Raw genomic sequence first — 17,916 nt, 5'->3', positions numbered from 1 at the left:
TCGACCCCATCGAGTGAACCAACAACATACACACAAACACGTCGCTTAACCTCTGATCCCAATAATGGAGAGAAATACTGCCATCACGGCTAATTTTCTCAGTAAGAGGAGCGCGCGCACACAAACAACACCAATAAATTGCTGTTTGCTGATGAAGCAAAAATCGGAAACCGATCGGACGAAGTAAAAAACTATGCGAAAAAAATTAACGAATTCGCTCTTGTTCAATAGAGAAAGAGAGTCCCAGTCTATTATATCAAGAAATTATCGCTTCATTTCATCTGTCCTAATCAAAGACTCGGCGGGCTCTGAAAAATATGTTTATCTCAAACATTTGGGTTGACGGCTAGGAGGAAATTTCGAGAAGATTGTTATCGTAGCATAAGGGAACATCCCCACCTGAAAAGTTAAGTTTGGTTATAAAACAAAATTAACCACAAATGAAGTAAAAATCATTATAGCAATTCTTACTTCTCCAACAAAAAATTTAAAAGCAAGAAAACATTTCAATTGATATTATAAATAATAAAATTTTTTTAAAACAAGTTCATTTTTTATGTATGAAATATTTTATTAAATTTGCTTCTGAAAGGATTATTTTGTATTTCATTTATGAGTCGCGTCGCTTTTTTTTTATCTCTTTTTTGCAAATGGTTGGTCGATTTGCTGGAAAAACCGCAGTTGGATAAAAACTGCGACAAATGACGCGTGGCGGGAGGGCGGTCGGGCGGGTTGCATAAGTCGGTCCAATATAAGGGGCGCGCGCGTTTTGCGGCTGACGACGTTTTACCCTTTTTGTCTGCGACGGACGGGAGTTGGTTGGTCTCGCTACTAATGTTGTTTGCGGCTCGAAATTTAAAGGCCTGTCGTCGGGGCGGGTCGAAAGCACTCACTTGCTCTGTTTTGTTATTTCTCTGCCGCCGCCGCCGCTCTCTGCCACTGGTGGTAATTTTATTTGCGGCCAACTTCGGAAGAAGACAAAAGTCGTGTTTTTCGTCTGCGCTCTCTTGGCGCCCGTTCAAAAGTTGCCTTTACGGCCGAATTATCGTGCCGGCCGTAAATACTTTAGAATTATCGCGAAATCGCATTATTGAATTAAATAGCACTCGGCGGCGAATAAATTTAGTGCGTAATATTTTCCCAAGCCTTCCTCACTTATACAGGGGGAGCAGAAACGGCCGAATTAAAAGATGGAGGGATTAATCTGCCCCTGGGACTTTATCTGGGAAAAAATATACACTCGGAAGCTCTTTTCCCTCCCCAGGTTTTACTTACTTCTTGTTTACTACCCGCGAAATTTAACGACTGGTCGTAAAAAACGGAAAAGAAACATTAAATAAATATGGTTTCGGCTGCGGCAAATTAAAAATTAGCATGGGTGGGCATGGCGGGTACGCAAATTATGCTGCAGCTTTTGTTGTTCCAAGCTATAGGCTTTGGTATACTGGCGTGGCTACGGAAAATAAAAATAAATTGACGGCGCAGTCCGGAATTTGGGAACGCACCTGCGCATAAAATTTAATGTGCTCAGCCCGTAAAATCAAACGACCCCCAAAAGAGGCGGCACGCGAGAGAGGGAACGAGACGAAAACAAAATTGCGAGTCGGAAAGAAACTTTATTCTATGCCGGAACTTTCCTTTTATTTTCAGAAAGGGCGATTTGCCGTCGCTTTTGGAGAAAAATATTATGTGGTATGCCACCCCAGTCCTGATGCTTAATCGGGCAAGTTTGCGGCAGATGCGATGGCAGGCCGAAGACTTGTCCGGGGCCGTCCACAATTACCGAATTTCCTCTCTAATGTTGCCGCTGCTTTGATTGATTGGCCCCTGGCAGAGCGAATTTCAGGAAAGCTCGCATGGTCTCGTGGGTCGATTTTGTTTTGGTCGCATGTGTCTTTATCTGCGTTGGTCAGGATTAATGGTTGCATCGGAGCACCATTTGCCAGTGGCACTAAATTTTGTTTTGGAAATCGACTGCCGCTGCGGGGGAAACCCTCTTTTTTACCCTCCACTTCTCTATCATGCGAGTGCGGCACGTTTGTTATTTCGAACAGAGCGAGAGAGACCAAGAGTCGTAAAGCGGCGGGATGGATTTGCGAAAATCCTCAGGCGTCATTAGACTCACTTTACTGCTGCTTTATTGAGATGCGGACACAACCAAGTCTACTATACAGAATATATGAATAAAGATTTACGCTTAATTTGGTAAAATAATATGGTCCTTTCTCAAGAAATTAAAAATTATCCAGAAATTTGGTAATTTTAAACTTTCTAAAGAATAAATGAAAAATAAAGAACATACCAATCGATCAAGGCTCACTTTGTTGGAATTAGGAGGTATTTTAGAATTTAAGGCAAAATAGTTGGTAGAGGTGGTGCCATTTTGTCCCAAAATTTCATTCAAAAACATTTATTTTAAAAATTATTTTATAGCAATATGATTGAAAAATGGATAGATAGCTGAAAGAAAAATTTATTTTTTCGTAAAAATATCCTTAATTCCGAGGAGTTTTATTTTTTATCATTATTGAAAAAGGATAAAAATTCATTTTTTTTTCGACCCCCTTTAAAATTAAAACGTTCGCTTCTTTTACTCTTGAGACGAATTTAGATTGTTTTTGGAAAAAATCTACTTGCTGCTGAAGATGGGTTTTTTATATGAAGGCAAAAGGAACCGTCAAACAAATTAGGTTTTGCTGAAACGTAAAAATCTTCCTCGGAAATTCGGCTCGTTCTTTGATGTCCGTCGCAGAGGGCGAAAAAATAAATCGGCGACCTCAGCAGATCGAGACAAGCATGCAAAACTCGAGAGGGAATCAATCAAAAGTTTGAGAATTGCTGCGGGACGCTATCGAAAAAGCTGCCACCGCCAAAATTTATATGCATACGTCCCGAGTAGAGTGGATTTTGCAAAAGTTGCATTCGGGGCCCCGAGATTTGCATGCATGCGTGGTCAAAGAGGGAAAGTACAGGCCCGGCAGCTACCCCTCGTGCCGCAGCAATGAATACGAACGCGTTTTGCTTATTGATTGACGGCGGTGATGCTTTTTTATTCGGCCGAGCGCAGGGACGCGGATTTATTTTATTGCGGGAAAAAAACATGCGGCTCTTTTTGGACCCGAGTCTCTCTATTTATTTATTTATTCCTCGCTGGCTCAGCGGAAAAAAGAGGCAGGCAGTGGGAAAATCGTGACTCGAATCGCAGATTCTCTTTTCCCCACATCTCATGCACTAGTTTTTTTTTCACGCTCCGAGGGATCTGCCGCTTTGATTTCTCCGAGACGTCGCTTTCGTTTTCGGCAATTTATGTGCGAGTCTCTTGCTACTTCCGCCCCCTGAAAAACGCCGGTCGCGTGTAATTAAAAAACAACATTCGGAAAAAGTTGCGTGTTTGGAAAGAGGGGAGCCGCGCTAATTTCGTTTTCCTCGTTCAGCAGCTTTTCAAAAACCCACTGCGTGTGTTCTGATTAAAAACAGTCGGAGTGAAAATTTTAAGCAGAGGCTCAAAATCCACCTTCGTTTATTGCGGATGCCCCTAATTTGGGCGATTCCGGGAAAAGTTCATCTCACCGCAAGAGTACACAAACTGACGCACTTCGGTCAGCGTGGGCATAAACGACTTTTTTGGGAACAGAGTCGAATTTAACTTGCTCCGTGTGAGCAATTAAAGCATGTTTGCGTGGGCGAGGCCGGAATATAATTATTTCATGCGTGCGAATACTCACGTGCGCCAATTTATTCATACAAATAGGTCCTGGCAACGTCTATAGTCAAAGCACGTGCTCGACCTGATAATCGCAAAATGCAAATCATAAACAAACTTTCCACAACACGCACGCTAACAAACAACGCCAAAATAGCATAATATGCGTCCGAAAATGTTATAGCGCAATTAATTCGATGAAATTGGCTGCGGCGTTCTCGGAAAGTTATTCGCACCATTGCACTTTTTACGGTGGCTAGCAGTTCTCGGAAGTTTTGAGGAAAACAAAACGAAAGTAATTGCCGTCGATCTCGGGCACAATAAAAGAATCAAGCGCGTCCTGTGTGCTAAAACAATTAGCCACTTCCGAAAGAGTTGTACCTACACACGTCGTGTGCGTTTATCTACAAGAGTGAACTTGACGGGGTTCCGCGAACACGGCGATAAAAAATTCCCGACAGTTCCCAACCTAAAAAAACCAGGTGCGTCACGTGACTTTTCGAATTATTTTATCAAATTAGAGCAGAAGTGTCTAGAAAGTTACGTAACCAGTTTAAAAATTTACTTGCGGTTATAAAATTGAAAATACTTGTACCATACATAATACAGTGTAAAAGAAAAATTGTGAACCCTGAATTAAATTAGAATCGTTTGTTACTTTAAAATTAATTTTGCTTACAACAATTTATCCCATATCAAGATTTTTGTTTCAAAATTTATCATTGTTTAAAAAAAATCTTCCAATTTTTTAAGAAAAGAACAAGCAAGTACCATATTCCAGCAATTATTCTGAGCCACAATATGCAATAAAAATGTTTCCGCAAATTTTCCAAGAATTCTGGCTAATGAGTGCACTTGCTAACAATTCCCGCCTCTTGCGCCTAATTGCATCCGCGGTGCAATTAAGCGAAATTCGGTCCGAGCAGCTAATTTCAGACCGGCCAAATTGCGAGCGTCGTTAAGAAAACAATTAGCAGAGACCAGATTCGTCTCAAGTGCCGCACAAAATAGGCCGACGCACGCCGGCCACGCATGTTGTATGCGGTGTCCAGTCTAGACGAGAAAGCGCGCGTCATCGGCTCGGCTGCCAGCAGACTCCACTTCATCATCCGGCCGCGTGATTTTCCGCCCTCGCCTATAAATAAACGCATACTTCACGTGCTGCCGCTGTTCTATTAATAACAAACGACGACGGTGCGTGCTTTTAAAGTGAGCAATTTCGCCGAGAGTGCCGCTCTTTTTACACAAAGTGGCTGCGTGCGTATACAAGACAAGAAAAAGGTGGCGCCCGGCGCTTGACTTTTCTCGCATTATGGGTATCTTGATGCAAGTCTTCCGTTTTTTTTCTAATAACTTCTTAATTATTCTTTATAATTTATATTAAACAGTATTGCAGTGAAAAAAATAATTATTTTTTAATGGATTGATGCAATTTCACACCCAAATCACCGACATGACTCATGGAAAACTATTTAATTGATGAAGCTTTTATACAATTAATTTTAATCTTACCACTGGTGAAGATAACTTTGATTTTTTAATATATAATATAATAATTATTATATTATTATTTTATTTTTAATTTTTTATCCTTAACTTGATTTAATTAAAATTATTATCAATTAATTTAGTGTTTTGTTTTAGAAAAATAAAGCTGAAAAGTATACTTTTATTCTCATGTGAAATAATGTCATCTCAAGATCTAATTTTTTGTAATTTCTGTTATTGATAATAGTGATTTCTTGCTAAGACTATTTTGTTTATAATTAATAAATATAACTACGGAATAAATATTTTCTGCGTCTGAATTCATTCCTTATTTTGGTACCTCTCGGAAAAAATTGCTAAAATGATCCTTATCAGCTTTTGCAGGATAAAAATTTCCGTGAATTTTACAAATATTCTGAAAAATTCTAGCTGTAAATTTGTGAAACAATTTTTTTTTTTAGATATTTTGCAATAAAATAGTGTTCAAATTGAAACATTAAGATATTTCTATGTAGATGTGATTTGAAAGGATTGAAATTATAGAGCAATTACAAGAGTATTGGTCGACCGTTTGCAACCAGTGAATTCAGATTTTACCGTTGCCGCGGTGAGGAGCACATACATCTCCTCGCGAGAACTGGTTCTCGGGCTGAATTCCTTTTCCACCTTCTCATGTACCTTCTTCTCCGCCTACAAGCACGACTTTCATTCCAGTTGCGCTTTTAATTGATTGCCAAAGACGCCAAAGGTGCCGCCGCGACAGTTAAAATATATTAAAATATTTAACTATGCTATTGCATTTCAACATCTTGTTGTATTTCCTTGAGGAAAACGAGTTTCCCAGGCACCCCCTAGCTCTATCTTGCTCACCCTCTGTTCCCAATTTGGATGCCCTCAAATTGAGAGCACCTCAATCAATCAAGCACGGAAACCGCGAAAAAGGGCTGCTGCTTTTCGTCGGGCCGCAGCTGCCTCGAGAAAAGCCCCTGCCTGCTCAAGGGTATGCAAACCCGCGGTGCACAAGCTGGAGAGCAGGAGGGTGAATTATGGGAGCTCGGGGTGAGTGTGCGGGCGGAATTCGGAGTAATAACAAGCGCGAGCTATGACAAATACACTTTTAACACCGTGTTTTTGCGGCGGCGTCGCAAAAGCAGGGGATTTTGCGAGAACGCCATGCCCGCTCCGTAAGAGAGACGCTCCTCGCCTCACACTTGTCGGGCTTCGTTTGGACAAATGACTGCTGCTGACGCACTTGTTTCGAGCAAACGCTGTCGAGCCGACATAAGAGAGCCAAATCCACTTGACACCTGGCGAACAAACGTATTTTTTAAAATATCCATACTCTCCACGTGGAGCTATTGTGGGCTCTTTTAGCCTAGCAAAGATAAAATTCAATATAAAATTTAATTGCTTCCAAGTCTTAGCAACTTTTTTATAGAGAAAATATCAAAATTTTGATTTTCATTGGAAAACATGTTGTTTGTGTTGTTTATTATTGTGGAGCACTAATTTGGTAATCGGGCTTTTTGTGTGCCTTCTTATCTTATCGCGTTTTGATTTCGTAAATTTGTGCCAAGTCACATACATTTATAAAACTTTTTAAGCTTATAAGATTTATTGAACGCTTTTCTTTCTTAAGAAACCGTTTTCAAAAGTTAATAAAATATCCATAGCAGGAAAAAAGAGAACATCAAATAATAAATAAGAGCTTGCGAGGAAACTTAATCCTTGGAGGAGTTATTAATTGAGTTTATAATTAATCAACTTACTTTTATTTGAAGTTTTCAGTGAACAGTTTAATTAACGCTTACTATTAAAAAATGTTTTATTGGGATATGTTTCCACTCCGAAAATTTTTATCTAAAAAACATTATATATTTTAATAATATGAAATTCAATCGCAAGATCCAGTTTTTTTCCAATGAAAAGGATTCGGCCGGAATGCTGAAAGCAAACAAACTGCGCACTTCTTTCTCTCAGTTTTGCGGCTGCGGGGAATGCGTATTAATGAATTGGAGGGAACAAACAAATAGTCGAGTGCGCTGGTCACAATCTAATGTGCGCGGCGGCGTCGGCGACGAGGACCAGTTTTTCAGCATCGGTCGTGCAGGTATTTATTTCTCTCTCTCGCTCTTCTCGCTCCTTTCTTATTCTCTTTTCTGTCTGAGCGACCCGATTCACGCGGCGCATTCCGTCTCGCCACGTGCATTGACCGCGCTCGGAACTCGGGGCCTTTTTAAGGGTGCCACCGACGCCTGGGGTCCTCCTCGCCAACCCCTGCTCATTTCACAGGGAAAGAAAGTTTGCGTGCATTTCTGCAGTTGCTCGGCAAGTCCCGTGGGAATGGACGTGCTGACCGCAACGCTCGTCTTGCAAATACTAATTAAATCAACCGACCGCAGTATTGCTGCAGCCCCCGAATGTTTGTTTTCCTCGCGGACGCACAGAATTGCGTAACGCCGAAGGCTGCATCGCGCTAATCAGGCTTCCCTCCTCTGCATTCCGGCTGAATTCTAGGGTTTCCAGCCAGTACATGTCAGTGCAAGAGACCGTGCGAGATGCATAAAGAGATCATATCCGTCCGAATGTCTGCCGCAGTCTATTCAGACCGACAAACTGCCGGGTGCTTTGGATGCAGGCCAGGGGCGGGCGAGAGATTAATTTTGGGACGGCACGGTCTGTTTGACATTTCGCATCGACAATCCGAGGTCAATCACCGAATTTTGATTTTCAGTGGATCGTTTGAAAAGCGGAATTCAAATTAAACTACCCATTTTCTTCATTAAATTACTTTCAATTATTTTGATTTTTAATATTTTTAAAAATGCAAAAACCAAGTTCTTGGCATCAAACTTTTCTTAAAATAGGTGAAAATACTTTGAAAGCTAGTCGTGACAAATATTAATCGTTTTTTTTTTTCTTTTTTTTTAGGCTGTATAAGTGAAAAGATATATTCAAATAAGTTGAAAATAAAGTCAGATATATTTTTTATTTTTTTATTTTGATTCAATAATGAGGAGAATAACGTCAATTGAAACTAAATAAAGGAATTTAATTTTAAATAAGCTAAAAATAGGTTCACTTATTGAAAGACAGAAATCTGGATTTTCTTGCAGGAATTTCTGTCATATAGTTTTGAATCAAATTATGTTGTTATTCAAGCGCCAGCCACTTGTGCAATGCCAATTGTACATTTTTCCGAGTGCTGTCTGCGACAGCAAGTTTAATTGGCCGGTCTCGTCGTTATTTTCGGCAGTCATGCCGCACGTATTGCGTTGAGCAGGTCAGTGCCACAACAAACAGGCGCGCGAGAAGCTAGCGAGTGGCGCGGCGGCCCCGGCCTGAACGTGCAGACGAAGCACCCAAAATTCTCTCTTTCTCTCCTCGGCGCTCTCCTTCATCTCCCTCGCGAATCCAACGCCAGATAAAAGAAGAAAAAGCTTTTGTTTTTGTATGCTAATGCCGCGAAACGTACGCGCGTTATCTCTCCGTCTCAAGCGCGCACGACGAAAAATCCGCCCCGCCGAGCACTTATCTCGCGCGTCCTGTTTGCTTTGCAAATTTTTAATAAAGTGTTTCGACACGAGCAAACATAACTTTTCGCGCATGCATTCGATTTTGTACGCACGCTGAATAATTTCAAAGGAGAATTATCAACTTTTGTAACTTTTAAGCGATGCTTCAAAAGCCTGTCGTTTAAGAAGAAAACGCATTAATTGTCTCTTTTGTTTTAAGTGCCTGGATAAATAATGAGCCCCTCAGATTTCATGCATGATTAATTCAGTTATAAGGTGTAAAAATCCCATCATTTATAGAGCTGTGCAAACTTAACAAGTCATATATATTAAAAACTTTTAACTTTTTACTTGTATAATATAGCAACCTGTGAAAACAACAGTGCAAAATGTATTACAAAGATGAAAAATTTATTTTATAGTATGTTAGAAACGATAGAAAACTTTTACATTAGATCTAATTGCAAATTCTTTGAAGGAAAGGAAAACTCAAAAAATTTTCAGCTTTCACGTGAATTAAATGATCAAACTGTTTTAAAAATACTGAAAATTTCCCCTAAATTGTTAGAGGAAGTTCCAAATTATAATTTTGGAATGTTATGTTCAAAATAACTTCCATCTAACAAAATTATACAAATGAAATTCTATTATCCCTCCGCTCATAATGCTGGAATTTAAATGAAGGGAAAAATATTTTGCACTATATTATTCCTTCAAATCAGATTAAAATGTAACAACAGCATTAAATTATTGATTGATTCAATCGCTTCATACTATTTTATTAGACTGTACTTGAATTATGCATTCACAGTGACCAACCCCTAACCAACCATTTTCCAGCTTCGGATTATGTCAAAAGGTTTTAGTGCTGAAACTCCTCTGCGAAAAGGGAACATTCTCAGAATTTGGAAAATCCTGCTTTCAAACGAATAGCTTTAGAGTTCAAAGTGTTTTGCGTTAAGTAATTGCTTAATTAAGACCCAAATGAGCACACAGAGCAGCCGCAGATATCCGTCTGAAGTCCAGAGAGCTGCTTTTCGTCACTTCGCTCCGCCCCCTGCCGGGCAAAATTACGTTGAATAAATGTAATTAGAGTGGCAAAACAAACGTAGCGTCACACTAGAGCGTCTCGTCGCGGCAAAAACGAGAGTCGAGGCAAAAGCCGGCCGGCCTCTTGTTCTGCGTAGAGTAATTATAGAACCACGAGGTTGTGCGAGATGCTCCCCAAAAAGCGACGGAAATATTGCGCCGCTGCGGAGACGCGAGCCAAAAACCGCCTCCGCAATTCGCCGGCTCCTTCCGAGTTTAGTAGTGAGCGTTGCCAAAATTGCTTTCCAGGTGCAAATTAAAGCCCGACGGCCAAGAAGTGCTTCATCCGCTCATTTGTGGATACTGGAGGGAAAAAAAATATCATTTCTATGGAGCAAAATTGAAAATAAAGCTTCCTTAAATCTTCTTTAATGGAATAAAAAAAAATGTGAAAGGGAACAAAAAGTAATTAAAGTTAAAGACAATCTTTTGGGAAGAAAAAACATCGTCGAAAGCTTTAAAATATGACATCATCAATGATATGAATTTTAAATTGGCCCTTTTCTTGATTAATTTATTTTGTTGGTGCGAACATTATTCTTTTGCCTCTATTTTATTCTCACTTTTTTGTACTTTATTTACTTGTTTGTTTCTTTTTTAATCGTATAACTGCAGGCAGCGAGGCGTGTATAAAATATTCCGGAAAAGGTGTGCTTTCGGAGATATCAGCTTGACAGCATATAATCAGGCTTTGTCGGCGAGCAACGCGTCAAGTTTGGGCGTAAAAATGTCACTGACCTTGCGCACTGCGTGCTTAATTAAAATGCACGAGGGCATACACAAGTGAAATAACTCGACAACTACATATTACGACTCGCGCACTTGCGGGCCCCGCGCGCGCGGCAAAAATAGCCCACGTGGCGACGGCGTTCTATTTAAGTGCAAAAACGCCGCCACCCTATGTGAAAAAGAGATTTTGGTGAGTTGTGACGCGAAAATAAAAAGAATTGCGATGTTTGTCTTGAGTCAGAGGAAGGAAAATGAGCAGACGCTGACGGAGGGGCCTAAAAAAAGAAGCAAATAGGAGAGAGTGCCGAATTTTGCCGTGATTGATCATTTCTGGCGTGTTTATAATAATAATATTCTACAAAGATTGATCGGCAACGTGGTTCTGCTGGAGGGATTTTGCGAGAGAGTATTAATTGCGTGTGAGGGGGGCCTCTGGTAGAAAAAGTACAACTGCGTAGTTTTCAGACGGTGTGAGAACGCAAGCGTGATGATCGCTTCGCTTTTGCAATTAATTAAAATATATACACAATTCACACAACACACGTGGCGCGTTTTCACAGACTTCTATTTTTGAACAGCTGGAAAACTTGTCGTTTTGATAAAGGCACCTGCTGATGGATTATTATTCAAGTTTTCTGGTATAGAAATAACTCGCGCGGGAGACACATCAAAAAGGTGCTGCTAATGAGGTTTTTTGTGAAAATACACAAGGCAGTCCCGTTATTCCTCTTCAAAAGCTGCAGAATTAATTGCAACGTGCACCTGAAGAGCAAAAACAAAGGAGAGCCCTTTTACTGCTGCCGCGGACAGATGATTTAAAACAGCATCTGTCCACACTAAACCCGACTGGATATATTATAAATATTTTTATCACCATTTTCCTTGTTATTCATTTCTTATCAAGCTTGAAATAAACCAAATTAACATATATATTTCATATTGATGTGTACCATGTTTACCACATTTTTTTCAAGTTCAGTATATCCATTTATACTTAGGCCTGAGAAATTTTAAGATTAATTGGACTTATCGGTCTCACTGCAGTTTATATACAACTTCCGGTACAAGATAACTGCAGCTACAAAGTATGGCTTTTTTGTGCAGAATGCATGGGAAATCAAAGGATTTATATATTTCAAAGGATCTAGAGTTATAGTTCACAACAGCATTTTCAATTAATACATAAGATCTAATACAAAAAATATTATTATTTGTCTTTTTATAATTATAAATGATATTTTGCTTTTGATTTTATTAGCATTTGTTTCTAATAAAAATTGGCTATAAAAATGATATATTTCTTGAATAAAAACTGCTGTTTAAATCACTCGTTGGTTTAAGAAAGAAATCAAGGGATTATCTAAAAAGTCGATCAAAGATGGTGAAACATACGTATTTAATTCGTTCATTCGTTCCATTATTCTTTTAAATTATAAAACTAAAGATAATATTCATTGTTTTTATTTTGGAAATAAATATCATTAGAGTTTGAAGAAGTGGGGATCGATAAAAAATTGCAGCTTTACCTCTTTTTTGTCATAGTTTTGGGTCGGGGGCGAAAAAGTTGTGCGTCGTGGTTAGTTAAATGGATGTGACGGGTCGCAGGAAGCGTCCGTCGATTCTCATTCGCGTCCCAGGAAACAAAAGGAAGAAAAGCAGCAGCGGGAGGCTGCGTGTCGGAGGCTGTGGAGACGTTGGCCCCCCATTACGTGATTGAGTTGCCGCTGGGACGGACACGCAGAAGGGCTGTGGCGGGGGTGGCGAAATGATTTGCGCCCAAGCCCGGCGTAAATCACCCCCGATCGAACGCGCCCCGAATTGAGCGGTTTTCGTTGCGGCCGCTTGATTTATCGGGCGAGGGCTCATTTCGCGCCATCAGGAATTGGGATCACGCGCCCGTTGGCTCGTTTGTTGCCACCACGCGAAATGGCCCTACAAATGCATATGGAGATGCGCCTTATTATTCTTCAGCAGCCGCCCTTCTCGTGGCGAGGGTGGCCTCGTTGGCGGAGGAAAATCAATGAGTTGCTTGGCTGTAGCAGTGGTGGTGCATTCGTGCTGCAGCTACGTGTGCTTTTTTTACATTATGGCATGCCTGCGCTCGACTGCTCCGCCGCTCCAGTAACCTAGTTTGGCCAAAGCAGAAAAAGCTGCACGGAAAACCCTTCAGAAAGGCGTGTCTCATATATTAAATTATTGTATTTTAAAATTAAGTCTGCCAGCAATAAAATGGTATTATTTTAAAAAATTAATTTGATATTTTCCAAAGATAATTCAATGGATGATTGTGAAATTTATAAATGGACCCAAGATTTATTATTATTATTTTAAACGCGGGTCAAAAAGTGAGATTGAAATGCATTGTTAGTCCCAATTTTCATTCGAATGAATTATATATTGTTTCTATCTTAACCAAAATTATTATTATTATTATTTTTTTTTTTTTTTAATTTTTACCATATTTTTCTAAAATTATTTCAAATTTTACATCTGGACTCACTCCTTTGCGTACACTTCAATCATTGAAGTGAGAAGTTAATTAGATACAATTCGGGGCGTTATTTCAAGCAAAAATATTTCAAAATTCCTGAGAGTCCCTTGATCTTTTCTAACGAAACCATTAGTCTATTTTTTGATAATTATACTATTCTCAGAATTATATTAATTAAATGAGTTAAAAGCCATAGAAAAAGATGCGCTCATTCACTCATATAATATGGCGTCGCTCCGACTGTTCGCGGAGTTGGATTTTCGAAAGCGCCGGCTGTAAAAGGAAGATAAGCGTGCATAATTGCAGCCTACTCGCATTCACACACATTCGCTGTTTGCTTTATCGCGCCACTTATTCGCGCCGCGTTCTAATGTGGCGTGAATTATTGCGAGCGCACATCCATAATAATAACGCCGTGCATCAACTTATTCAAATGAGCACCCACACATAACTTCGGTTTGTTCGTTTGTCTGGCTGCAAAAGAGGACTTATCGATTGGCCGTCTCTCTCGTTGCGTCACACTCGGCGGCCTTGCACCTATTTTCGTTGTTTCCATTTCGGATCGTGGCCGAATCGAGAGAAGTAATAATAATATTATGGAAAGCAGCGCGGCAGACGGCGCGCGACTGTCAAACGCAAGCTTTTGCTAAATCGGGGCCATAACAAGTAAAGCGCACCAAGAAGCCCGCCAGTGCTGTAATCTGATTTCTGAAGGAAATTCTCAGGCGAAGGGTATTTCAATAAGCACAATTCAATAGGAAAATCTGATGATTATAAAAGGTTTCTAAACTATTAAAATTGCTTTATTAAACCTTAAATTCATTGTTTTTAACATTTTTTTTGTAGCTTTTCGATTCTTTATTAAATATTTTTACATATTTTTTAAGAACGAATAAATGAATCAAGTTAGAATTATTTCCACCAACTACCGAAGCATCAAGTTTCTAACTGTTAAGATTAAATAAACCAAAAAGTAATCATGTATTTTTTTTTATTAACAATGTGAAATGAACTATGAATCAACTAACATAATCAATCAATTTATTTTAATTAATATTAATAGCATGATTTTTCTAAAAAAAAAAATCTTTATGCATTGGTTTATTTATTCGCAATTAAAGCATATTTTAATAGAAGAAATAAATAAAAAATAAAACAATTCAAAGAGAAGAATTGCAAAACAGCACGTCAGACCACAGCTAATAAAAATTTATGAAGAGCCTTATTAATTGTAAATAAATAAATGAAAATAATCCCAAAAGACTAAACTGTAATTATAAATTATATACATAACATAAATACATAAAATAAGCACAATAAAAAATTATTTTTCAGTATTTCAATACTATCATTGTGGTTGGAAGGGCGTCGACTCCTCGCAGTATCGACCTTTACCTCGGTGCAAGCGAAAATGCAGCGACGGAAAAAAGTGCATTCGATAAATGCAAATGCAGCAGCCGCACAAGTGGCGCCGCCGTCGCGCCGGCCGGCAGGTCGTCGACCTCGCGGCGTGCTCGCTGCATTTTCGTGTGTTTGCGTTTCCTAATGGGAGCCCGAGTGAGCGGGCCGGCAGGTGCTGACGGTATGGAAACGAGCGAGGAAGAGAAGGAAAGGGAAGAAAGAAAGAAAGAAAGGGTTCTTATCAGTGGCGGGGGTCGGATGCTCGTCTCCGCGTGCGGCTTTTATCACACGTGCCGACCTTTGTATGCGTACACACGGCGATAATGACCAGCAAGCCCGTCGTGCAAACACGCCGACCGGCATAATAATGCGTCCTCCTGCGCGGAAATATCGCAGGCATGCCCACCTGGCATACGAAATTTCCATTTCCAAAACAAATAATATGACAGAGAAAAAGAGGCACCCATCGCTTTTCATTTTTTTACCACCAAAGGATCTTTTTAATTTTTTTTTAATTCATTAAATAAAAATTACATAAAGATAACAAAATACAGGACTATTTTAGAGTTAAAAAAGGATGGTTATGTTTCAGTTTTGTTTGGAGAAAGGAAAATTTAGAACTTCTTTTTCACAGCCAATTTTGAGAATTGCTTTACATGGAACATTATTGAAAAAACAAAATAATCTGAAATTCTCTGGGACATATCTTTATTTTGAATGCTTTTTTTTTATCTTGTTATTTTACGAAACGAAATTGTAGAAATCATTGAGGACTCTTTATTGGCAAATTCAGATCAAATTCTCTCTTTAAACTAGAACCCAATTATTGAATATTATTGGAAATTTTAAATTTTAACTCCCGCATTGTTGTACAGTCTTAATTTGACTATAAAAATAAGGAGTCCTTATATATTCACGCTATTTTATTAGAAAAATTTATAATTTGGTAGGCTTTCCAGCCGATAAGCACCGAATGGAGCTTGGCAGGATCATAGTCTATCCAAATGAATCACAAAAAAAAAAAATAATAATAATAATAATAATTTTATCAGGTACAGAGGGAGAAAATTAAAAATAATCCACTATCGTCCCATCTTTTTGTAACATTAAATTTTGTACATAAATTTAATGAATGGCTAGTAAAAAGAAAATGATAAAGAGAGGCAAAATGTATTTCTGAAATCCTGTACATCAGAAGTTAAATTTCACGGAACATTGAAAGCGGGGATAACCAGTGCAAAAGATTCAACAAAATTGCAAATAAGGCCTCTATTTAAAAAAATAGAGGCCTTTTTTTTGGTTCAAGTATTTTTTATTTTTATTTATGCAATTATTCCAATTTTTGTTAGTTTTATTTTGGTATTTTAAATAAAAATTATAATATAATATTATTCAGCATGCGCCTTAGGAGGTTGAAAATTTCCCAACAAAGGGAGTAGCCAATCGTGCCAAATCCGCGCCCTCAGGCCCCAGTGGAAGAAAAGCAGTTCGCCCTGATATTGTTTTCACAAGCTCGGTCGGATGTTTTTCTGCTCTTTTTTTCCACCCTGCGAATGATGTTATTGTTCCGAAATTCGCTCATCCGTCGATCGTTTCCTAATTTGTTTGTCCCCCGAGAATGAGCAAATCGGGCGCAGCTGGCGCTCTTGTTTTGAACCGGGGCGCATTGTTTTGACGAGTTCCGTCCGTCCTTTTGATCTGTCTGCCGTGCGGCGGATTCGATCCTGAATAACAAATCGAGCAGAGAGAGCGGGCGCCACCGAAACACACGCAGCCCATCGGAAGTGCGCCGCAGCAAATTCATCGCCGCTCGAAACTTCCTCATTCTGGGGTGTTGTGACGCCGGCGAGCGTAATTCTATTTGCAGACCATGCTACAAACGTTTGCAAATAATTCTGCTTACGCAATTAGTATAAAAATTATAAAAATTAAAACTTAGATAATTATGATTTAAAGGAGATCCAGTACAATTTTCTTAAAAAAATTGTAAAAATCTTCAAGAATAAAAATTGTGAAGAAATATTTCATGGTAACAGTTTGCAATTAATTAAATATTCAGATCCTTAATTGATTCATAATTCATATTTTTATTATAAATTTATATTGGGACTTAAATATTCAGAATGGCTCAATAATTTCATATTTTTCCCTCAATCTTTTATTTTGTCGGTTGAATCTTTTGATAATTGTTTTTCTTTTTGTGTTCAATAACCACAAATAATTGATCGTGGCGACAGATTTGTTCCTTTCATTTTATTTGCTGCGCAGAAAGATGGAGCTTGACATCTTGCTTCAATCGGCAGCACGTTTCCTATAAATACGTCATTCTCTCTTTCTCTCCATTTTGGCCAACTGAATAGCCCGGTGCGGGGGCAGATAAATCAATCAGGTGGTTTCTTTTCGAGCGGGTCCAGCTAGCAAAACTTTTTATCTGCGCGTGCCAAACAAAAGTGTACTTACAGCTGAGCACAAAAGGGCCTGGCTGGAATATTAAAAGAAAGACATATAGACGGGTAGATTGGAAAATTATTAATATCAAAGCGAAGCTCAGCCGCGGCAGGCAGAATTGATCGCAAGAGCTGGAATTATTTTCTTCATTAATATTTTCCCAAGCGTGGGAAGATTGAAAGAGATTAGTGACGATGAAAAGAAACTTTGATCTGAATTCCAAGAAGAAATATTTATTTTTAGCCGGGGTTAATTATTGCGTCGCGAGTAAAATTCCGTGGAAAACGCAAATGAAGCGCGACGCGTCGCACACGCGGGTGGTCTTCAGCGATACCTGCTTTTGTTGTCACCGCGCGCGTTTCTCATTTTCTGCCGTCTCATCGCGCGAGTCGAGCCTGAAACGAACTTTATATATACGTAATATAAAATGTAACGAATCCCGTCGCACTTTTCGTTTCTTGACGACTGCGCGTCGGGTCGTTGACCGCGTGTGAGATTTGTTTGCAAACAAAGGAAGCGACTCAAAATTATTTTGTTAATAAATGTCACCGGTGTGCGTCACTTGTACACACACACACGCTCATATGGTTCTAGAACTTTCTTTAGGAAAGAGACGCCGCCTGCACGATGAATCAATGATGCGTGATGGCTGACCGTCTCTTATTTTTATTAGTTTTTTTTTTAAAATAAACAAGTCGAGTTATGGGTCATTCGATGAGGCTATTTGCTCTTTTTATAGAAACATTCTTGAATACCGGGACTAAAACTGGTATAGCCGTTTGTTTCTAAGATAAAAACGCAAAAAATTCATGGGCCCCATTATTCACTTTGCTTAAAATATTCATTTTTATGTCGATTGTTAAAATTATAATTTTAGAAGAAATTCAATATTGATGTTTCTGTCCATATTTTAGAAAAAATTATTAATGATTAAAAAAAATCTATGTTAAAACAAAAAATCCAGAACATCAAACGATAGTTTTCTGAAATTTATAAGAGAAAAAGGAATTATAAATTAATTAAATACAATTAATCTTATTCCAAAGTACAGT

General features: G+C 38.9%; 1 protein-coding gene across 2 annotated transcripts in view; it reads left to right on the top strand.

Annotated features, from left to right (window-relative positions):
• LOC132203376 (insulin-like receptor) overlaps positions 1–17,916 on the top strand; it is a 99,203-nt gene that overhangs the window by 51,636 nt on the left and 29,651 nt on the right. The gene's annotated exons all lie outside the window — the stretch shown is intronic.

Source organism: Neocloeon triangulifer, unplaced genomic scaffold (genome assembly GCF_031216515.1).
Source record: "Neocloeon triangulifer isolate White Clay Creek 2 clone unplaced genomic scaffold, ASM3121651v1 ptg000017l, whole genome shotgun sequence".
Taxonomy (NCBI): domain Eukaryota; kingdom Metazoa; phylum Arthropoda; class Insecta; order Ephemeroptera; family Baetidae; genus Neocloeon; species Neocloeon triangulifer.
The sequence above is the reverse complement of the archived record's forward strand: the minus strand, read 5'-3'. Positions and strand labels throughout refer to the sequence as shown.